General features: G+C 39.3%; 1 protein-coding gene, 2 long non-coding RNA genes and 2 other non-coding genes across 6 annotated transcripts in view, besides 1 other annotated feature; 3 read left to right on the top strand and 2 right to left on the bottom strand.

Moving 5' to 3' along the window:
• The window catches only part of TM9SF4 (Transmembrane 9 superfamily protein member 4), a 26,954-nt gene extending 3,608 nt beyond the window's left edge, over window positions 1-23,346 (bottom strand). Inside the window, exon 1 of the mRNA NM_001298978.1 lies at window positions 23,189-23,346. The gene's annotated coding sequence lies outside the window, so the exon portion shown is untranslated. The remainder of the gene's footprint in view (window positions 1-23,188) is intronic.
• Window positions 7,391-8,437: a mobile genetic element.
• lncRNA:CR44846 (long non-coding RNA:CR44846) lies at window positions 13,896-23,346 on the bottom strand. 2 transcript variants are annotated; one of them, NR_124240.1, is made up of 3 exons: window positions 23,189-23,346; window positions 16,662-16,902; window positions 16,056-16,591 (listed from the first exon to the last, which is right to left on the bottom strand). It is a non-coding gene; the product is annotated as a long non-coding RNA:CR44846 (long non-coding RNA). The 2 variants fall into 2 exon arrangements; NR_124239.1 differs by lacking the exons at window positions 16,056-16,591; window positions 16,662-16,902 and adding an exon at window positions 13,896-14,391.
• lncRNA:CR45913 (long non-coding RNA:CR45913) lies at window positions 22,410-24,850 on the top strand. The gene has a single exon (NR_133083.1). It is a non-coding gene; the product is annotated as a long non-coding RNA:CR45913 (long non-coding RNA).
• On the top strand, window positions 22,459-22,550 carry mir-968 (mir-968 stem loop). Its single transcript, NR_047953.1, has one exon. It is a non-coding gene; the product is annotated as a mir-968 precursor RNA (primary transcript).
• On the top strand, window positions 22,601-22,689 carry mir-1002 (mir-1002 stem loop). The gene has a single exon (NR_047951.1). It is a non-coding gene; the product is annotated as a mir-1002 precursor RNA (primary transcript).

Genomic DNA, 24,850 nt, shown 5'->3' with positions numbered 1-24,850 from the left:
GCAACAACATAGACGGCAGGATCAACAATACAATAAACAGTAATGCTTAAACGCAGACAAATAAACATAAACGTTTATGTCAATAAAATGAACTGATGCTTGACCCGCTCGGTGAGATAAAATGTCCGACTGGGGATCCCAGCCCACATAAAGATATGTACATATAAGGATACGTATCTATGAGGCCCCACTTGGGTGCACATATGTAAGCAGACGCAGCGCCCCAAAATGCTGCAGTAGATTTGAAGTTAAATGCTGACGTATCCTTTAAAACTTCCAAATCCAATTGAGTGAACTACGGGTAGTTCCTTACATGCAGATTATCCATATAAGATATGAGATTTTATTTACTATTATTTATTATATTGCACGACTAACTGAATAACTACTAACTGAGTTGAATTACGGGGAAAAGATGAAAATTAAACTAGTGTTGCTTAATTTTTTGTTAATAGCAATTTCCAGCATTAAAATCAATTAAACTTGCGTGCGGCTTTTGCGTAATCACTCACATATAAATTATCGAAACATTTCCTTTCCTTTGCGGCTTAAATCGGCTTTTAAATGTGGCTGAATATTTATTTATTGTGGAAATTAAACTTATGTAAATAGGAGAAATACATAGTATAATTTATATATAATATAAATTTAAATAATTTCTCGTTTATTTTCAGCACACTTTAAGGACTTTTCCCTTTCGGTGGAATGCATGCATAAATATTTGTTATCCATAAATGATCAATCCCGCACATTTGAAATCAGACTAGCTCCCCAATGACTTTCTCTCGCCGGAGCAAACAATTTTTGTGTACTCAAAAAAACCAATATGCATACTATACATTCGTATGTACATATGTGCATTTATCAATAAATATTGAAATACTTATGCAACTCGGCAAATATATCATGACGTGGGTCTTCCGCTCCCCAGCGTGGCATATTCTGCATTTCAACACGAGCAAAATTGCATTTTTAAATGCACCGAGACGGGTGGAACAAAAAACATTTGCTGTAATAAATAGAGGAAAATAATAAATATGGTGCGCCAAAAACTTACAAATGCACACAGAATGCCGTAAATGGACAAAAACCTAAACAAGAAACAAAACAAAACGAATGGAAAATATTTGAAAAAGCTTTTAAGTGTTATTGATAGTTTAGCTTGGCTCCTTCTCAACTGGAGCAGCAATGCCCTGCATTTGTTTTGCTTCGCTTTCCGTTTTGCATTTGCTGATTTTAGCCCGCTGTGCGTTCCTTTTGGCCCTGTTGCGGATTCATTGTATCATCGCTTCCGGTTATTTGAATACTAAGCAAAATAAAAAAAAAGTCTACACTCAACAGTTGTTTGACACCATTTCCATTCAGCCATTGCTTCAAAGGAAACGGAAGGATGGGCATGCATATTAAAGTTTTGTATTACCAAATGCATACATATAGTTTGTATAACAAAAGAGTAGCTTAAAATATTATAAAACTGAAAAAAGTTCTATATTCATTATATTTTAGAATTACAAAAACTATCAGTTGTATTGCAAAGTACATTGACTGGAATATTTTAAATACATACTTCATTATAACAATTATAAAGTTTTGGGATTAAAATGTGGTATTGTCGACTTGCTTAGTTTTTTTTTAATTAATGACCATACTTCCTAACCTCCTTAATATAAAAGTGCAGAGATATTTCCACTAAAAATATCCATATACATTTTTTGCATCCATTGTCAAGTGAAATAAGTTGGGTTTGCTCTATTGTTTTGCCCACAATCGATATGAAAACAAAATACCGAGCTTTCGCTCAATAGTGGCAAATATTTAAACGCCTGGTTTACCATACTTCGTTTCAATTTTTATTTGTATGATTTTGTCCTTGTATTTGTATTTGTTGGCTCTATTGTTTCTAACTTGTGGCCAGTGGACAACTGACCCGCTTTGTGTGTGCACAATTTTTGAAGTTTCTCACTTTTGGCTTTGGCAAACTGATTAAATTGAATATATTTTCGCGGACAAATATTTGTTTTTCACTTATATTTTATAAGTATTGGTTTTCATTCAACGTATTCAATTTATTTTTATGTACGTGAAATTTATATTTGTGTGAAAATACGCCTTTTATTAGAAACTGTGCTCACATCATATATGAGCACTACATTTTTGATAGTGCCAAAAACATGAATATTATCCTTTTTTATACGCATACATATTGACGGAATAAACTGATAGGTGGTAAATACGCCTTGCTTAATTATAATTGCTAAAAATTAATCCAACCAGTATACAAATTAAATGATATTAAAATATAAAATAATCTTAAGCTTATAAATATCCTTTTAGACTCTCGGTCTATAAATTGTTCGCTGCATAGTTTTGGACACCTACTGTCATCTGTGTCATTCCAGATTATTCTGCATTTAAGGAACTCCATTTTCCAGATACTTGAAATCCTTAGCTAATCCTTAGAGCTTCCGCAAATGAATTCGCTGACCCACATGGTGTGCCTAATGACAAGTCTCAACGGGTCCTTTTGCAAAGCTCAAGCTCGTTATTGTATCCACTCAGTCGGTGGAGGGTTTGTCGCTGCCATGGATTTTCATAATGTAAGTCAAACGCAGCGAGGAGGCGGCTCGTAGTTGCAGCAAGGACATGTGCCACAACAAGTGGCAAGATGTTGCGACGCAACAGCACTGAGCGTTGCCTACTTTAAGGTGCTTAAATGCTTCTGGCTGCCAGGAGCAGAATCATAAATAAACTGGCATATGCGCCGTGAATATGCAACGCCAGCAGCAGGAGCTGCAGTCTAATGCAGTTAGATGACGGCTGGTTGGCTGGCGGCGGAGGTGCTCGAGTGCGGAACTTGCAGCGTTCTTCGCGTGTGGCAAGATAAATCTCAACAAGTTTTTATGCGTCTCCTTTCGGTTCTTAGCATTTTTTTCGCCCCCTTCTCGTTCACTGCTTTTTTTCTGGCCATAACAAAAGTTGACTGTATAAGCCGGGCCAAGTCATAGCGTAAGAAACTTGTTAACAAAAAAAAAAAGAGAAAAAAATGCGGAGTAAAAGTGCCAAGTCGAGCAAAAACGCCAAGCAGTAAGCAGCCTCTTATATAGTATATTTTCTCTTTTGATAGCGCTCAGACACTTACTTTCTTTGATTAGAATCTGCAGGTATCCCGTGCTGTTCTTTTCCCTTTTAGTCCTTTCAATTCTGCCAGCAGTCCTTTAGCTGCTGAAATAAACGGGGAGAGGCTATGCGAGGTAGGGCTCATTAAAGCCGGTGGCAAAGACATTAAGCATACGCCACGTTGACCCACTTTACCCCCCCCCCCCCCTCAACATCGTGGAAACAATATTGCAACTTTCGTCACCTGCCTGCCAGTCCATCTTGCGTCTGTTGTTATTTATGCACTTTGGATGCACCTTTTGGCCATGTTTTTGGCCCCATGAGCTTTGTTGGTGTTGGTGCACAGATGTCTGATGTTTATGTTCGAAAATGAATCCGGAATTGGCTCTCATTGGCTAGCACTGGAAACTTCCAGCTCTTAAGAGAGCGTTTGGAAAAGTGGCTTGCGCTCTCTTAAAAAAGCCAAGGCATTACTCAGATGAATGAATCAATATTGTAAATGTTAAATTTCTTTATAAAAAAGTGTTGTTTTCGTTGTTAGTTTGATTAGAAGATTCTTTATTCGAAACTTTAATTTGAACTTAGTTTAATTTAATGATTTTATATGAGTTCCATCTTAAAAAATTATCAATACAACAGTTATCATCATTTAAATGTTACACAATATGAAATAATTGATTAAATTTTAAAGTAAAAAGTTAATACTCAAATATGTATATTTTTGGCACATACAAAAAGAATAGAAAGCTAAAAGCTTTCCCAAAAATGTTTAATGCCATAGGCAAGGAAAAACCAAACTTCGGCCGACTGCCATCCGAGGAGCACTTAAAGGATTAGAGCCAACACATTATTGGCACAATTAAGTTTGGACGAGGGGGTATGGGGCAATGGAGAATGGGCTTTAAAGGATACTCTTTTATTTTAAATGTTTACCCAGCCATGGGGAGATTTTTGTGTTGCTGTCCATCGGAAAATAACAAAAATAGTTGGCATCAACTGCAGCTGTTGGCCATTTTGTTGTTGACAGGCTGCAGTGTGTTGGCCCAAATAGGCACGATTTCCAGAACACATACATACATACATATACACAGAAACCAGGCATAGGCTATATGATTATGGACCGACTTGGCTCACAAGATAATTGCCAAAAGTTGTATAAAACTTTGAGCTCTCTTTTTTCCACCATCCATCGCATTTTTTTTTTTTTCGTTTGCTGCTCTTCTCAAACATTTTTCAGCTAGTCAAAAAGTTGGCCCGTTGGGTCAAGCTGTGTCCTGATCCCCACGAACTGGAGGGCAGGGCCGGTTTAAAAGTTAGCTAAACATTTTATTTTATCTAATTGAGTGTGTTTAAAGTTTAAAGTGTGCCAAAGTTTGTTGTGCTGTGCGAACTTGGCTTGATCGCCTCCAACGCACTCGAGAAATTGGTGGTGGTTTGGCCACAAACTGTTGCACAAAACGTGTAACAGGCGGTCCACCTACTCTCTATTATTATTAAATTTAACGCGTGACTGCAGCGATTGTGCACTGATAAAAATCGTACATTTTTTTGATATAATCAAATTTATATCATATTATAAGAACAGTTAAAACAAATACCATAAAATCAAGAGACACATTTAAACTTAAAGTACCCGATTAATATTTAACTCTTTGTTTAAATTTGATAGATTTTAAAAAGTTTTTTTTTTTTGTGTATTCATGTTATTGTTATTCTTGAATGCCCTGCCTTTTGATTGAGTTCCGACAATTATTAATTTATTTCGCTCATCGGGCGTGAAAAGAGGGCGCAGCGTACAAATTTCAGCCACTACTGGTCAATAACAAGCAACAAAAAAAAAAAAAACAGAAAGAAAAATCAGCAGTATTGGAATGAAAAATAATAAAGTAACACAAATGCCAATTTCCCGTGAACGCACACACACAGCATTTCGCATGCACAACTCGCATTCGCATTGTGCACCACCCACACTATTGCATTTAAAGTTGTTGTTCCGCGGTGTGCAAATATGAAAAAGGACAATTCAAATTTATTTTGTTGCCACACACTCGATAGGCGATGGCCGTAAAAATGGTATATGCTATCCATATTGGTTGATCATCACGGAACGTAAAAACACATTCCTGCAAAAGCATATTGAATGCAAAGTCATTCCTTTTGGGGCTGAAAACTGCATAAAACTAATATGCACAGTCATTCGAATCCATAAAATACGTATTTAAAATAACCGAAAATAATTTGTATGCTATCTATAAGTTATGTTAAGTTTAGATATCTCAAATAGAATTTATCAACTTATTTTTATATACGTACGCGTTTTGTGTGCAAAATTAATTTACTTGAAGTCTGTTTACTCTGGAAATATAATTTAATGTAAAGGCAATATGTCTTATAATTATAATTATCTTATAACTTTTTTATAATCATTACTAAGATTCCTGAAGAATGTCTCCATACTAATTATCGTACATATCTGTTCTGCAATTTTAAAATGCATTATTGCGTACTTTTAGACATCTTGCAAATGAATACAACTGCCATGGTGATAATATCAATGTGTATATCAATGTTTATGGTCACTAGAAGACTTTGTGATCAATAAGCTAGCATCAGGTGTCCTAGTTTTCAGTGTTAAACTGACATTAATACCAATTTAGCAACTATTGCATATGATTCGAGGCTTAATTGTAATTAAAGCCTTCTGCCAAGCAAAAGGCAACAACAAACACAAGAAAAACAAGCTGAAACTTTACAAGCGAACTCATAACTTTTACTTTGAGATGGAGCCAAAGTGCAACAACAATATGCCCAAAGGATAGCAACTTTCCCCCATTGAAATTCCCCTTTCGCATCCCCAGTTTCCCCAGTATTTTCCCTACATATCTCCTCTCTGTGTTCTGTGTTCGTGTGGTGTTAATAATAAACCAAACCAAAAAAGGGAAACTTTTAACGAAAACCAAATAAATTGCTTTGGCTGCCCCTGTTGTTTTACTTGTTGTGCAGAAACTGCAGCTGCGATTCTTATGGCAAAGTGTTAAGCGTGTTGGTTTTCGGTATACCATATGGATGGTGCATGTGCCTCCACAGAGAGAGAAGTTTGAGACATTCAATGAACTTCCAAAAAACTAAAAGTGCATGTTAAAATCTGTAATCTTTTCTAAGCACATGAATGCTCTTATAGGGGTCCTTTCAGTACTGTAGCTAAAAGAGTTACAACTAACACTAGAACAAAACCTTAAAACAAACATCATGCTCCGATTTTTTTCTGTGTAGCTTTGTGCGTTGTTCTCTGTGGGCTAGTGGAAGGGAGCTGCACGTTTTAAGAGCGGCTACAGCAAAAGTTTATGCTCTAATTTCCGAAAAGGAAAAATTAGCAAACTATTTGCACCATCGCCATATCATAAACATGGCTGGCTGGCAGAAAGAAATTGCAGCACGACACAGCCAGGATCCTCGTGGGTACAGTTGGTCACAAAAGACGCATAAATTTGAAATGACAGCAGCACTTTTACAGTTTTTCGAGGTCGTGCGGTAATAAAATTGTTGTGGCTCCCTTTTATTTTCTGTGAGAGTTCGTCAAAGTCTGAAAGTGACAAAGGAACAGGGAATGAGTGCGTGTAAGAGGTTACATCTCGTAAAGTGTATTTATATATGTGTTAATTCGGGCAAAGATTTAAATATATATATTTTTATAGGTCTGCAATCGTACTAAAATTAGTCAGTGGAAATTACTACAGTTTAATTACACGTCTGTGATTTGTGTGTTGTTTGAGTGTAGCAGTTATCATTCTTCTAACTAAAAAGTGATGGTCAATTAAAGTTACCGCCGCTAGGTGGAGCTTTGGTGGTGTCACATATTCATCTTCCCTGCATTCCCCAAGCGGAGTCAAGGGTATCTGTTAGTCGAGGTATTGATATTGGCGTGGATTAAACATAAGCTGTCCCTCACAATTATTATAATAAACAATATATATCAAAAAGTTTACCTAGGTCATATTGTGCAGCTCTATTTGTATATTTAAATACATACTAGAATATATGTGGGTTTTATCATCAATAAGAAATGCATTTGTTCAAACAATGGTATTTATGTGTTTATAAGAGCATTCTTGTTTATTTATTTTCAGTTTCCATTAGTGTGTCACTAAATCGATTTGTTAGAATAATATCCTTATTTATTTGGTTGCCAAATGAAAATTGAATCTTTCGCACTCACGAAAATGCCGAAAATCAGATAAACCAAACGTGAAACCGCGACACAAATCAAACCACCATGGACTTTTGTTTAAAATAATCAAGCTGTTGCCCCAAAACACACATAAGCTACTGAAGTCATACCTATATAACAGAGTGTTTGCAATAAGATGCGATACAAGCACTTCACGCGATTGCGCAATCGAAGCTGGAGTGCCGCAAGGCAGTGTACTGGGTCCAATCTTATACACCCTGTATACGGCGGATTTCCCCATAGACTACAATCTAACAACCTCCACGTTCGCTGATGATACCGCGATACTCAGTCGCTCGAAATGCCCAATAAAAGCCACGGCACTCCTATCCCGACACTTAACATCTGTAGAACGATGGCTTGCCGACTGGAGAATTTCAATAAATGTTCAAAAATGCAAGCAGGTTACCTTTACCTTAAACAAACAAACATGCCCACCACTGGTCTTGAATAACATATGCATTCCACAAGCCGACGAGGTAACATATCTGGGAGTTCATCTGGACAGGCGGCTCACTTGGCGCAAACATATAGAAGCCAAATCGAAACATCTTAAACTTAAAGCAAGGAACCTCCACTGGCTCATAAATGCTCGCTCTCCACTTAGTCTGGAGTTCAAAGCTCTTCTATACAACTCCGTCTTAAAACCTATCTGGACTTATGGCTCCGAGCTGTGGGGCAACGCATCCAGAAGTAACATAGACATTATTCAGCGAGCACAGTCAAGAATTCTGAGAATTATCACTGGAGCGCCGTGGTACCTTCGGAACGAAAACATACACAGAGACCTAAAAATCAAATTAGTAATCGAAGTAATAGCTGAGAAAAAAACGAAGTACAACGAAAAGCTGACCACCCATACAAATCCCCTCGCAAGAAAACTAATCCGAGTATGCAGTCAAAGCCGGCTGCACCGCAACGACCTCCCAGCCCAGCAATAAACTTATTAGGGCATTAATGAAAAAAAAAACTATCACTAAGTGAAAGTTAATTAAGTTAGATTAAGATTTGAACACTTATTGTTAGTCTCTTAACACAAAGGGAAGATTCAATAAATAATAAAAAAAATTAAAAAAAAAAAAAAAAAAAAAAATCAAACCACCTCAATAAACGGAGAGTGTTGCGAGGAATTTTCCCGAATAATTGCCACAAAACAAAATATGTTTAAAATAAATTAAACAATGTGCCAAAGCTCTGACCGCACAACATGCGAAATGCCTGTTCTGGTCGCTCGCCCAGTAAAATGCCGAATAAATTGTAATTAAATTGACAGACGACAAGGGGGAAAAAAATCGAGCGAAAGCCATGCAATCCAACCAACCGGTCCGCAGGGTATTCCAGATATGAGTTTCCCGTTTGTTGCGTAAAACGATTTGTACGTTAATTATGGCAAACGAGCTACATGGAAATCGGTCACAGAACATCGTGGGAAAATCAATGGCCACCGACCAGCGGATTGTGGCGATTTAGCCTAGATCAAAGTCCCCTTTTGGCAGGATGTGGCCTCAGTTTGGCCAGGGACTTTGATCTGATGGTGAAATGAAATGGTAAGCTAGCCTCTAACTTCAGTGCGAATTATTGGGCAATACATTATTCAGAAATTTAAAGTCTTCAATCCTTAAGCCTCCTTAACTTAGAGGACAATCAAAAGTTTATTCTACTCAAATGTAGGTAAATGTAAATCTGAAATGAGGTTTATTTATGCAAAATTAAATCAGATATTCCGCCCAGAGCCACTTTTAGTCGCGTAAAGAAGATTTTTAACAACGAAGTACTCGCGGAACGACATAATTAGGCTTACGGCAGTGACTTTTATGCCTCAAACGGCCAACCAAATGGAATCGCCGCCACTTATACAACTCCCCCCTCACCGACCACAATATCCCAGGCCCCCGAAAAAACAGTGTAGCCTGCCCCCACACAACGCCCATTTCACTCGAAAAGCCGCCCATTTGCGTGCGTCGCTAATTAGTGTAAAATGTTTCCTGTTATTTACCTTTTTCGGTTTTGTAAGCAACAAAACAAACTGCGCCAGGACCAAAAGGACGAACTACGAGGATGAGAGGCAGCAAATTGTAAATGAGCAACTGCGTCGACGAATATAGTATATATATATATATAGAGTGGATACGTTGTATCACTAAACCGTTTCGGTGTCGATTTTTATTTGAGCTCTGTTACGTGACCTGTTTGGTCAATAATGAAGTACGCAGCGCTATTTGTTCGGCAGTTTGTGCACAAACGAAGACAAAATCAACGCTAATTAACTCGTTTTAGGGCATAAACAGGGACCAAGGACTCCGACATCCCCCATTGCCATTCATTTGCGATGATCATTCAGTCAGCTTTTTCAGTTCAGTTTTTCAGCGCGCGTTTAACATGCACACCATCATCTCGACGCAACTCAACTCAGCTCAACTCAACTGAACTCAACTCGTTGCCGCGTAAATTGCATTTCAAAATAAATTATAATGATTATTATGTTGCAAACAACAGATGTCAGTCCCGGAGTACCGACTGTCTCCCTCTGACATCAGGCTGAATGTAGGTCGGATCTGCAAAAACGCCCGCTTGGCCCCTTTTGCTTTTCTCTATTATTCCCGCGTTTTCCCCCCAGCATTTCCCCGACATCCTTTTACGTCGCGCAGGAGTCGTCCTTTTGCAGTTTGCCACTTTGGTCTTATGGCGCAAGCATAAAAATTTTAACTGAACAACATTAACGCAAGCACTTTATGGCGTTGATCTTAATATTATTAAATCAGCGACGAGTTTATGAAGCGCTAAACGGATGGGAAGGACAACGTAGTTGAGTGAACTTAATCACTCCGACAAATCCGATCTAGTCCATAAATTCGGTTGTAAACGGCTGGCTTTTATTATCACGGCCTTTGCTTTACGTTTTTAATTGTCGTAGTTATACATGTTGAATTTTTTTCTAGCTTGATATATTGTTTCAGCTATTATTAAGCGATATTTAAACTAGAAAAATTATAAATATAATATAGCCAATGAAGAATGACAAAAAATAAGTCATACCATTAAAGATGTAGCATATAAATGGTATGCTTTTAATTTCTAAACGAATTCTTTAACAGTTTCCACATAAAATAATTAGCATTGCGAATGGGAAAGCAAAGGCCCTTTGCTACTCATAGCAATATCGCGTATACGCCACGTGGCGTACCAGCTAATAAGGGTCAAGTTCTGAGCGCATTGGCCACATGCGACCAGTTCTTGTTCAATTAAGTAAAGACCTTCGACTTAAGGACTCTCAAGTTTAAGGTGTTTAAGAAAAATTTCAACCCAAAACACTTCCTGGCGACCCACAGAGGTTTGTGATGGCAAAGTTTAAGCTAAAAACACGTCTTCCCCTCCGCAGGCCGTTGCGTCTTAACATTTTGAAGACATTAAAGTGAAACTGCTGGCAGACCGCAGGACATTCAGGTGAGATGGGTTGGGTTGGGCTGTGTTGGTATGGAGTGAGTTTGGGTCTGGGCCAGTAGATTTCCCCAAAGACAAAGACACCGTCCGAACAGCAGCTCCTCACTCGGTCCTTCGACTTGCAGCTCCAGTTATGAATAATTAATGTCCATCTAGGTGTGTGCGTGTGGCCGTGCGGGCGTTCTCCGACCGGATCCGGAAACTGACTTGGCTCTATGTGTGTGTGTTTGTGCTTGTGTGTGCCTGAGCCGAGTTTGTCTGCTCCTCTTTGCGGCTGTGTGCGTTTGTGTGCTCGGCTACGTTCGTGTGAGCGAGTTGATAATTTGTTATAATTGCCGGGGGAGGCCACAGGTCAATTTTGCGGGCATTTATATAAATTTGCCCAGACAAGTCAGCCAGCCTGCAGACAGGAGCAGGAAAAAAGTCGAGAAGTCGGCCGACTAATCAAATTACCGCAATGGGAAGTTGGCAATTGAAAGCTTAGGACTTTAGGATGTAGCCTCAGTCTTGAGTTTTGCAGAATATAAAGAAAGCTTAAGTAAATAAATTGGAGAATAAACTTTTTTTATACTTAGGTTTTGCTTTATTATCATCAACATTTCAAAAACTTTACCACTTACAAATAAAACACTAATTATTAAAAACATGTGTAAGCTATTATTTCTTTGATCTCATATATTCTTGGTTCATTTTGTGTTTCAGGCTTGTACTAAATTACTCCCTTTAGTTGTAATTTAATACCTTATAAAAATATTTTTTATGTATTTAATGACTTATTTCGATTGAGAAAAGCTTAAGCAGAAACTTCACGCAAAGTAGGAAAATCATTGGACTGCGATTCTGTCTGAGTTCGTGGTGACCCTCCTGATGGTCATAAATACCTTAACGGCTTTCGCCTTACTTAAGTCACCTCGTCAGTGGAGCTCGGGCAGTCCTCGGACTGCATCCGCCTGTTCGCCATGTAAGCACATTAAGCGCTTTTCCCGGTGGTCCAGGTTGTCCAGGTGGTCCGGGTGGTGGGTTGGAAGTGCATTTGAGGTGCATATTGCGTTTAAACGCGCTGAAAATGAAACTTTTTGCCCTGGTCCGCAATGAAATAAGCGAGTAAACTCAATAATGCACTTGGCAAGCACCACACACAATTGCCAGGCTCTGAGCGGCAATGCAACATCCCCAATGCCATCACACACTTAATGCTGCAGCAGTTTTTAATTTGTTGTTTTTTTCTTTTTACTTTTTGTGTTGCCTCCAAACATTTTTAAGCCCATTCATTGAAACATATGGCAGATGTCGTAGCCATTTAAGAGCTGTTGTTGCTGAAATGTTTGTAGGGCTTTTTTATGCGCTCTTGGTTTTAAAAGTTTCTCCACTCAACTGCGAATATGTTCAATTGATGGCCATCGGGGCGGATACTTAACGCCTGAAGTGTAAAGCTGGCTGCGACAGCTGCAGGTAAGTGGAATTACCTTGATTCCGCTTAATCACAGTCATAACTAATGTAATTTTAATTTTTAATTTCATTTTAACTATCTATGTACATGACATTAAATGAGAGATCAAATGTGCAAAAAAATACAATTTTTGCACTATTTCCTGAATAATTAAAAGGAATTAATACAAAAAAAAAGATTTATTTAACTACAAAATAAAACAAATTATCAAAAACATAAGCTCAACTAAGTGAGATGCAACCAGACTGACGGTCACAACTACCAAAAACGACAAAGAAACCTCAGCGGACATCGACACGTTATAAATTTAAATTTATGTTGCCATTTAAAATGGCACAAAAATTACGATAAATTTATAACCGCCAGGACCACAAAATATGGTTAGCCAGACAATAAAAGCTTCTCTCTCCGATAGGAGCTGCCAAAGTGCGAAAAAACCACTGAACAGACATCGAACATAAATCAATTTGGACAAGAAACATACAGCAGAACAAAAAACAAGTGAACGGGTGAAAACGAACTAGTTGGAAAATAGTGGCCAAGCATTTAACTTTCGAGACTGTCGATTCAATTGAACTTCATTTTTTGCTACATCCAAGCGAAAGAAACGAAATTAGAACAATTGAATTGTAAATAGTTGAGCAGATGATGGCAGCGGGTATGGGGGAAATGCGATGATTGGGGGGAGGAACGGCCAAGATAGCCGCCAAATTGAAAATGTTTGTCACGTATTTTACAAATTCACTGCGACGACTTGTCCTCCGAAGGACGAAATTGTATCTGTATCTGTATCTCCGTCTGCTGGACGTCCATGTATCCGTATCTCGTCGATAGTTGCCCTTTTCTACCGCATCCGCAAGGTGGAGGTGGGTCTGTGGTTAGTCTGCAGCATCGATTGTTCATTGATATCTTTTGCGGCTTTTTGGCTTACTTTCTTTTTGGCCCCCATCCCACTATTCGGTTGTGGTCGTCGCCTCTGGGAAGCTATATCGTGCTTCAGGATTATAATGCAAGTCGTGTCCTCGTTTGCACACACACATTCCTTTAGGATGCCCAGCCTTGACAATTTTTTGAGTTGCACACCAAAATAAATTAGAGCTGACATGCAGTATATTTATAAAAGAAATTCGATACTTTCCATTTAAGATAAAGTTCAAAGGATAGCGGTCTGTTTCGTTATTATAGTAGTGGTACTGCTGAAATATTTTCTATATAGTTTATATTTGTAGTATTATTTTTACAGCACTCGTATAATATTTGTTCTAATTATATTTTATTCCACCACGCTGTGGTTTCACTAGGTCAGTGAAATTATTTCGCGACACATCCGAGCTGACAAAAGTCCATTTGAAACAATTAGGGAATGATTCGTGGTAGTCGCACTCTGGGGAAATTATGACAGGAAGCAAGGAGTGGAAAAGAGTCCAAAAGAATCACAGTCAAGTTTGACCAACTGGCACTAATAAGCGCTAATTTTGTTAGCCCTGTAAGAGGAGCAGTCACCACCGCCCGATGCTGATGGCATGCCAAAAGTTGACGCAGTGACTCCTCCGGACATGGAGGAGTGGCACACTGAGTGGACTTCCGAGGCGATGCTCGGACGATTTAGCAAAGTCGCTGCAGCTCAAACACTAATTCCATTCATTAAAAAACTTTTTATGTGCCAATTTTCGTATTCTTTTTTTTTTTTGTATTTTTGCCTCTCGCCGGCGCCATTCTGGAAAGTTTTCCTTGAACATCGCTCCTTGACGGCCATAAAGACAAGCTGGATGCTTCCGTCCATCCTTTCGCGCGCTCAAGTAAAGACATCAAAAATGGAGGGAAAAAAAAGCCTGATAACTTCCATGGAACTCTGCTGTACATCATCAGTCACATAATGAAGTAGCTGCAGCTGCTGAAAATACTCGTAACTTTCCAGTTTATGGCTTGTCCAGGCCATGAGACAAATGCTCACAGGATGACCAGGCGGAGTAAATTAATTAAATTTCCTTCTCGGGCTACGTGGTATGCTAAATAGTTGGCTGTTTTCCTGGTTTTCCAAGAGCTTGTTATTTAGCTGGTTATTGTGGTCCAATGGTAAAAGTTTCCATTTTCCACCAACAGCAGCTCTTTTTTCTTTGAGTAAATTATAACCTAGTGTTTGTGGTGAGCCAGCTTTGTTCAAGGAAAATAAGTTAATTAGTAGATAACAATGCTCTACTTTCAACATAACTAAATGAATTACTAAAGACACACCACAAATTATATCTATACGAAGCAATTATTTCATTTTAACGATCGAGAAAATGTGATAATTTTTTTTGTTGATAAAAAACCTTAATGTTATTGCCATTCGCACACCCTTGAGCAGTTTCCCGAGTGGATATTAATGCGCAAGTAAGTGTGGATAAGTACATCATTTGCAGCGTACTCTCGACGTAATCGGAGCACAACTGCAATGCAGTCATAAACTCGCACCAAATATCAATTTATTCACTTAATTAAGCACATATGTGACTGCGACATTTTGCGAAGCCAAAAGGCAAGGCGAATATGTACGAGTACTATTACTGTACTCGTATATATGCCAGGCTCAAAGTCAATTGCAATTTTATGAGCTGTTGAAAGTGAAGTACGTGAAACGATATGGCGGGGGAAAACCCACATCACTTCACTTCGCAACCCATTACGCTGATTGGCTTTTAAAGTTTATCAATACATTACGCAGTCAGCAGCAGAAATGATGCTGATGAGCCGGCGGCGGCAGGTTGGCAAAGTTGATGGTTGAGGTTTCCGGTGAGGTTGCCAAAGAGTGCCCTTTTAAAAATGCATGACCCCACTAGCAAGCAAAACGTTGTGGTCAAAAAGGAAAAAAAAAAAATAAAATTATGTACAGATGGGCTGCCGTGTCATCCCCTCATAAATTTTCATCATCACATGCAAGACATTTAGGCTGCTGTTATTTTCATACAAGAATTATAAGATGCAGCGCACTCTATTCTCCATGGAAAGCCCCAAAAAACCCCTTGCCCCTTTCCGTTTAACAGTTGGAGTCGTCCCCTTCTCCACGAAGGCCCCCAACTTTTTGCCAATGTGCATAATTTATGTGTCAGCCAGGAAAAACTCCACGGGTCAGGTGGCTGCCACCAGGCACGAAGAAGCTAGAAAGTGACCATATTTGACAATGCACAGTGGAGTAAAAAATCTTCTTAAAATTATATTAAAATATAGTGTTTAAATTTATAAAATCTCTCTTGAAAAAAAAATTATCTCAAAAGTTTGCAACACAAATTTAAGATATGTTCTTTATGTTCTTAATATATTCTTAAACCCGTTGATTTCCCTGATATATGCCCCTTACCAGTTTTTTCACAGGCTCGTATAGACTTTATGTAATTTAATTCGCTGGCGAAATCCGCAATTTTAAAACAAAAACTGTAGCCAAGTAGTGCTTTGAATCTGATGGACGTGCCCACAGTTCTGCGTTTGACACAGAAAGCCAGAAGCAGCGACCAGGACTGCCTTGCACCATCACCATCATCATCATCATCTTCAGCAGGCCACAGCCATCGGTAGCAGGGGCAAGAGGAGCGACCAAAAGTGCTGCAACAAGCTGTACCAACTAAATCCTATTATGAACTTTGAGCTTCTGCAGAGACCTCAAGCGGCGCATAGAGAAGCTCGACAACCCTGTAACCTCGAGCCCGTTTACATTTCTGCATAATTAAGTTATATGCACTGCACTTGGACAGACAAAAACATATGCATTTAAATGTGCTACCGAAACCCCCAACCATATTCACGTGACGAATGCACCACCGTCAGCATATATATAATTTACCGTTTCGAATTTTGTGACAAAGTTTGTTAATACATTTTAGAAATTAAGTCAATTTCCCAGACCTCGCACCCACTTTAAGTACTATAAAGTACTCTCGTGGTGCGCTTCGTCACTACACAAGCTGCTGTCCACAGTGATGACTTCGTATCTCACCTTTCATGCGGACATCCTTGAGATGCAATGCGATTTCCTACTACAGAAACTACCGAAATTATACTGCCAAATTAAAGTATTTCACTTAAAGTGCAACTCTTTGTGGGGCTAAACCGAAATCGGGCCAAAAATTCGAAATTTCCCGCTTGGTTTAGCACAATTTCCGTTCCGTCCGTTCTCCATTTATCAGCTGAATATCGATGCTGAGCGGTGAAAACAATTGGCAGCTAATTTTCCTGAAAATTCAAAGCTATTTTTTATACGTTCGCTCGTCCTCCAATCGAGCTGAGAGCTGCCGAGTAGCTGGGTCTTTGGTTTTACCAGGCGGATTGCCTTTGGCGAATCCTTGCACATTGCAGTTGTAAAATGCAAAATAAATTTCTAATGAATATTGAAGTGTGAAATTTGAATTGATTGCATTTGATTTGTGGATTTACAGTTGGATATTTACTTTGAGGCAGTCGGTCGACCAGAACGTAGCGGAATGTAGCCCGATGAGAAATGTGAATGGAAATGGAAGAGTGGAAACCGAGATGGCCTGTTGTTCAGTTGCCAATGGAAATTCAATTGAGCAGATGCCTGTTATATAATTTCGATAGTACGGAAAATAAGGCAAACCAGTGGCAGGACGATTAATGTTTTGCGGACTGAGTAAGTAGGTGGTTTGTAGTCCTTTTTTTTATCCAGATTACCTACAATTTACAAAAGATGTGAATTTTAAATGAGTATTTTCAAGCAAAGCAAATATTTTAAAAATTCATTAATAATGATAAATACAATCTACAAATATACTTTATATTTTATGACCAAGTTACATTCAACTTGTTATTTGGTAAAATTTCAGGAGCCGAAGCGCCAGTCTGAGTGCTTGGATTTCTCCATGGCCACTTACTTGCCAATCCTCCCTTCGGCAATTAGAAACTGCATCCAATAGTTCCTCCGCATAATTGCAAAAGTATAGCAATTTGCTGTCTTCCGCTTTTGGAGCACCAACTACTCCAGAACCTAATTGAATTATCCGTGCGGCGTGCCGCAACAAAAACCCCGCCAAGCCGCAAAATGAAATTGTTGGACCAGAGATCTAAGCCGAGTACGGAAAACGGAACGGAAAAGCCAACTGGAGTTTCACGAGTCATGTTTTAATAATTTCGCCAAGCCAACAACGCTGGCGAAATTCAATTTTATTCAATAATATTAGCTGCTGGCATTCGGAGCATATTCGGCTTGCGGTCGCCAACTTTTGCGTTTGCCTGCGCCTTGCAACCGCATTGGGAATCTGAATCTGGTCTCCGAATTCCAGCCCCCAAGGCCCCCAAAGGACGCCATGTGAACAGGGATAGCCGAAACACTTTCCCACACCAAGACGCCTGGACTCGACTCGATTTGTTTGACTTGGCACGCAAAGTTGGAGCCAAGTTTCGGCTAGTTAAGCCAAAAACAGCCATCTGCCGCATATGGAAATTGGGTCGCCGCGGCGAGTCGTGCTAAATTCACTCCTTAGAAGCCATTGTTGGCAGTGTAATCTACTTGAGGCCACGAATACAAGCCAAGCTTTGGAGCCGCCCTTGTTGATTTTATACGGCAGCTGGTGCGAAGTTATATCCCAGGATTCGCAGCCCCAAGGTTTTGATATCCAACATTTGTTATTGCCCAGCCATTGGATGCGAGGTGGCAAAACTTGGTGTTGGCTCATCGAATATGCACATGGAATTTAATTGGCCCACAATGAAGCCAGCAGCATAATGTTGCAAGGGCTTAATTTAATTGCGTATAATGAAGTAATAGAATTCTACTTTACGAGCTGAGCATGATTGGTAATTTGATTTGCCAAATTGGAAATTTAATTGGATCACGGAAATGTTTAGTTCAATACATACATAGATGGTTAGCAACTAAATTACACCGTTTTTACTATGAACTAAATCATTTTGTTCTCCACGAAGTTTTCTTAGCAATGCTGATGCTCATCGATTTTTCCCAATAAGCAGGCTGTTATTTGATATTCAAGTGGGAAAATTGCTGGCCATTTAAATGTGCTATTCTGGGCGCCGAACAGATGCTGCGAAATCCGAGACGCTCACAAATTATATGTTAATGCAATTGTAATTGATACAAATTTGATTTCGCAAGGAGTAAAAATGTGTTGCTCCAGCGGCTGCGGCTGTCGGCATTGGAAATGAGAAATCATTTGGAAAAACTCGGTTGAGCAGGGAAAAGGAGGTGGAAAGGCAGGAAAAGCGGAAAACTTTTTGGGGGCAATCTCTCTCGTATGCCCAGCATATTGTGCCACCACGTGTCAGCTGGAAGTTGGGTGGATGGGTGTTTGGTTGGAGAATTGGGGGTGAATGCTCGAGATAACGCAATAATTTATATGAACTTTACAGGGTCATTAATTTAAAGCTTATTCAGTTGTTCAAGATTTATTAAATTAACTCAAGTTGTGGCAGCCGAATGTGGATGGGTTTTTGTTGAGCAGTTGGGGAAATTTAAGACGATTTCGTAAGTCGTTTTGGCTTCGCAGGAAGTTGGCTTAAATGATTTTGGTTTTGTTCTGTGATTATGTGAATTATGCCAATAATTTTATGTGGAATGGGTGCACAATGTTTTGTTGATTTGTGAAAGATAGCTATATAATGTCATACATATGTTTCTTAACAATTATGTATTTTCATGCCAAGCGAAAGGTTAGTAGAACATAATTAAATTAAATACGTTGTGAAGTCAGCAGAGTTAAGGATCAAATAATAGCAATAATAAAGCTACCTGTTCAGTAACCTCAAAACCAAACCAAATGCAATCCAATTTGTTGCATTGACCGCGACTCCAAGGGCGTGGCGGAAGGGGGCGTGGCTGGAAAGGAGTGGCATTTGGCTTCGAATTGCAATTTGCTTGCCCAGGTAAATGTTGCTACAAAACCAAAAATAATAGCATCAGCCCGACGGAGCTACATTTTGATGGAAACTCTGGATGCAGAGAAAGGATATCGAGGACTCCGTGGCGAGTGGAATTGCAGAGGAATATTCATGGCAATGCCGATGCTTGAGTGGCAACAACCACAAAAACGCATTGAATGGAAAATGTTTGAATTTATATTGCAAGTTTTACTTGATTGAAGCACTTTTGCCATACCGGGCGATGCCACTTGACGCAGCCAGTTCCACCCACCCAGTTTCGCCCACCAGTTCATCCTGCTGGGTCATCTCCGCCAGTGGATTTCCGGAGGAGCAGCCACATGGTAGCTGGTCACAACTTTCCTCTAACGAATTGCTATTCATAATTTCAAGTTGGTCAATTCCTGTTTAAGCTCGGAGTACTCGGCTTCATCAAGAAATCTTTGCTGAATTGTTGTTCTGATTATGTTATCGTATAATATGAAATTAGATTTCTTGATTTACAGCAATTGAAGTCTAATATTAAGCATTATTTTTAGCTTCAATAAAATATCTTTGGTTTCTGGTATCTTCGCTTTGCATTATAATTGCACTTAATGTTATTGCTCCAAGCCGTTGCATATATCATAGTTTTAATTCAAATTTATTACATGCTTGATTTTAGTCATGGTAAACATATCAATTTTAAGAATGATATGAAGCTAAAACCCATTTTGAGAAATTAGATATTTGATAAGTGCCTCAATGCCATTAATATCGAAACTTATTATATGCATGGCATATTTAGTGCTGCTTTAAATGCAAATTAATTTTGCACTAGTTTACTTAACTTTTGCGGCAATTTCGGTCATTGAACACTGGGATGGCCAAAATCATTTCACCGTGCGATGCTTAGTTTTTATGTGGCGACCGGACGTCCCATGGCACTGGAATCACTGAATAATGAAGGCCAGAGTTTAAACATTAATTAGACCCATCGATGCGCAGCCAACGAAAATACCTATTGATAGGACCCGGGGACCACGTGTCCTGCATGCCAAATACGCGTCACGTAAGCGAGCAATCCGCAGGATACGCAACTGGCGAAAAGCTGCGACGAACTGTTTAATGTGGATAACAATTTCGGGGGGGTACTTTTGTGTGGCACCTGCAGAATTGGCAGAAACTAACCGCAAGACAAAATCCGTCGCACAAGTTTGCCGAGGAGTTTAGCGCCATTCGACTTTTTTTTTTTTTTTTGTATGCGTGGCCTGCGTTGATTTTACGACATTTTTGGATGCGATTTCCATAAAGCAAAGTCCCCACGGCTAACTCCATAAAATTACAAGATACTACCTGTTAGAAGTTCCTCTTTGCCCAAATTCCAATAAACTCCCAGCACAATATTAGTTTTTATGCGGCGCCCAGACAAAAAATATAAAACGAAAGCCATCCGAACAAGTATACTTGCAAACAAAAAACGAAGAAAAGTTCGGGACGAGCGAGAGTGTGAGGGGAAAAAACTGCGAAATCATTTAAGCAAACAGTCACAGACTTTGGCAGTCTTCCGTTGGATCTACGATACCTGCATGGAAAACTTTCTGCTATGTGACTTTCAGAATTTTTAGTTTTGATTTCAGGAGTTTGGCCGGAGTTGCCATTGTTGTTGGCAGCTTAGTTTTGGTTTTGGCCGTAGCTGCAAATATTGCAAGTTGCGCCAAAGTCACGTGCAAGTTTACAGACATTCGGTTTGGTCTGGCACTTGGCACCCGTAAAATGGATTTCAGTCAGAATCCGGTTGCGTTGTCTTTAAACTGCAGTTTTCCCGGCAAAGAAGTTGGTATCTCTTTAGTGTGAAACAGAATGGTTTGTGGAAACTCTATTGGTAAAATTATTAACAAGGAGTAAGTCAGAGAATCATATCAAGAATGGGAATGGGAAGATCTTATTAACTCATCTTATAACTTATATCAAAATGGAGAAGCATTAGCTAAGAAACTTGTTATTCTTAAATAAAAGAGTGTAGAACATAATTTGGAACCTTAGTTTAAGTACAATATTGTTTTAGAAAACGTATTGAAATCGTAAGTAAACGAAACCATGTAAGATATCTGTAGTTAACTATACCTATTGCCTTAGCCGACCTCCAATCTCAGCTCGAACAGAGTGAATACGCCACATTTTAATTTAAATCGGAGGCATGCCCCAGATTTTGAAGACCGTCGCTGGCACACATCCTTTCCAGCTCCAATCGAGCGTGCGTAGGACGCGAACTGCTCAACACCTTTTGCAGTGAATGGAGCATAAGAAATCATATCAAGTGCTTCAGCGTACGGATATAATATATATAACAATTTTCACGCCATTTTCCTAACACGTTATTTGCGCGTATTTCATATATTCTTGCTGCCACGATGCCAGCTCCTCGCCGCGTATGTGAGTGTGTGTGTGCGTGTGAATTAGCGGCAAACGGATGTTGAATTGGTTTGCCTTCGTCTCGGCTTGCCACTCAAGTGTGAAGGTGTGCGTGTGTGTGTGTGTGGTCGTTACACGTGCACATATACAGAACATTCAATGTGTGTGTGTGTGTGTGGAGGAGCATCTTGTGGCTGGTTTCCTGGTCCAATGTTGACTGCTTGTTTTTATTCCATTTTTTTTTTTTTTTTTTTGGAGCGCAGGATGTGCGCAGTCCTGGCACGTTGGCGCGCTTAAATCAAAGCAATTTGCCAAGCACAATCGTGTTGTAAATTATCGCCGCAGGATTTTGTTTTATTAAACCGGGAGTAAGTGTGTCTGTGTGTGAATATGCGATAGGGTCTGCCTCCTATTCGTCCTGCCAGCTGGCCGAGATTCATCGAGCTCTGGCTCGGCGTGGCACTGATTGCTGCTGGGATTATGTGGAGGGACGCATTTAAAGTACTTGCGAAGTAAATTTACTAATTTACAAATAATTCATACATCAGAGTAGTTAAATCTCAATTTAAAAAGTACTGACAAGGATTTTCCCGTTTACAATAGTTACATTGATAACAATATATATATAATTTTGGCAATATACTAGTTAATACTTAATAATTTTTAAATATAACCATATCATAACTAATTAAATCGATTTAAAATGTACTTGCATTATAATTGAACTGTAATTTTTACACACAAAAGCACTTTATCGACAGCAAATATTTGTTATTTATTTAGGCACAGTTTACAGAGTCAGTTTGGGATTTTATTTGGGAATTAACAGAGATTATGGAAATTGTTGATAAGCAAAATTCGGTTTGAGTAGTTAAGAGATTTGCCTATAAATTACAGGCGTATTCTTCAGCGTCAATCAGTTTGTAATAGTAAGTGAAACCAATGAGTTCAAAGAAAAATTGTTGATGGAAGCTTCCTTAAGTAGTATCCATTAAAGGGTTGTTCTCAACATGCAAATCAACCTTTTGATGTACTACTTTAAGAATCTCCAGTTAAAGTCAACACATAAGTAGTGATAATGCAAGAGTATTGTATCGGAATTAATTAGAAATTATATATTTAAGTAGTGGATACAAAGGGCGATTTGATATAAAAGTGTCGCATTGTATGACCTACTTAACTAGCTGATTTTGTATCCCAACATAATAGGTTAAAAATTAATTCGAATTTTGTGAGCTGGGATAAAGTACCAAAGAATTTTGAAAACTGCACATTCTTTTAAGACAAAATTTTACTTTCCCTTGTTTTTTTTTCCAAATTGAGAATTTGTTGCCATTGAAATCGCAATCTGCATTGTTATTTATAAGAACTCATTAGTAAGCCCGTGCGGATGCTCTTGACATGATCGATTTCTTGACAAGCATCGCTTTCTGTGTTTACATGCATAAATCAAAGTTGCGATAAGGTTAATACAATTGCTTGCTTAACACCTTGTTGCCAGTGAGATTTTTGTCTGAAAGAAGCTGGCAGATAGACAGACAGACAGCCGAAACGATTTAGCCAACATACGTAACAATGTTGCCAAAACAGCGTGACAGCCCCAAAATCAGCAGCACAGTAGGAACAACAATGGGGCATTGGGGCAGTGTCAAGCAAGCAGAAACCCCCCCACTACCCACCACCACCAACTTACCCCCACCAAAGTGGTGTTAAGGCCACATCACTGCCATTTTTGCCATTCTTTAGCCATTCCGCAGCACGTGTGCCGAAGCTGCGACAATGAGAAGTGTGTGTGCGACTGGGTGTGTGACTGGGTGGGTTATGTGAATGATTTTTCACTTTTGCCGAAATACATTTTTATAAATTCTGACAGGGCATTTGTTGAGCCCGCTGCCTTCGATACCGCTGGGAAAGTTGATAAAAATGTTCTGCTCCTCGGGAAAAGTTCTTCCTGAAAGGAATATACAAGGTTATTCGGTGCAAAATGTCCATCGTTGTTTGGGGGGCATGACTTATCGATGCAGCTGGAATATTGATGTTGGAATAATAAAGATACACAGTTCGGTGTATATAGGTTTTTTGGTCATGAAAAGCTACCCAAGACTACGGGACCGACTACGGGACCGAGTATGCCATATTAACCGCTTTATACCATTATAAAAACTAAGATATAAGCTTCCATTCCTTGCAATGAACTAACTCCTCTCATATGTTGATAACAAAATGAGCCATCAACGACTGTCTAAGCAGTTCCACTCCCTCTCCCCGGGGACCACAAGCAGTTGGGATAATAAACCAAATAAATATTATAACTTCATCAGGGCTCAACAGTCCTCAGCTGCCACAGCATCCTCAAAGTGTTGAGGCGCAAAGATTGATGATAAGAGAGATGTTTGCGAAGATGACCCTCGACCACCCACTGACCCCCCGCTATGATGGAAAAAACGTATTTCTTTTCGGGTACGTAACTCAAATATTTCGCCCTAAATTCCACGACTATCAGCTGCCCATCGCCGGCCTATCATCAACTCATAATGTTGACATTTTTCCCACAGTTCAATGGGCATCGAAATACAAACGTGTCTGTATTCCTTCTGCTGGGCGTTATCTGTAGGTGGTTGAGGCTTCTTCTGTCTTTTGCCTCCTGACTTCGGATGTATCTGAGACTTGGAGTGGGGGAGATGAGAAATGGGACAACACGGGCCGTTCTTTTGTTTGATTGACTCGACTTGGCCTTTGTTTCAATGACTCGAAACATCTTGATGATGGCTTGTCCAAATACGGACAACGATGGAGCAGCGTTTGTGGGTGTGGGGACTTGAATGGAAGACGTGCTATTTGATTTCATCTTATTTTTGTAATTTCTGGGTTCAGTGCGCAGCAAGTAGTTAAATATATATTTTCATTTCGTCATTTTTCTCAGCTTACGTACATACCATATGTATGTGTATAAATATCTTTCTATGACATAATGCTTCATTAGGCAGCGACACCCGCACATCTGGAAATGAAAGAAAATCGTGGAAAATTTCTGGGCTTCTGTGTTGATTTGTTTGCCCGGCAATTATTATGCTTATCGCTGACACAAATCGCCATTTAATTAGTTCGATGCCATTGTGTCGTGTTTGTAGACTTCCCATTGATTTGTTGACACTGCCTAAGTTTGTCAGCAGCGAAGGCCACTTGTCCATAATGCTCGAGTAGGCTAATAGGGATCACGGGTCTCTGTGGCTGACAGCTGGCAAATATTTTCCCACTTAAATATCATAATTGGCTCACTTTATTGCCATGACAACTCACGCGAAAATTAAAGTGATTTAATCAGTTTGGTGGAAATGGGTACGGTAATGCAATT

This window comes from Drosophila melanogaster, chromosome 2L, assembly GCF_000001215.4.
Source record: "Drosophila melanogaster chromosome 2L".
In the NCBI taxonomy this organism is placed as follows: domain Eukaryota; kingdom Metazoa; phylum Arthropoda; class Insecta; order Diptera; family Drosophilidae; genus Drosophila; species Drosophila melanogaster.
This window is presented reverse-complemented; position numbering and strand designations above follow the sequence as displayed.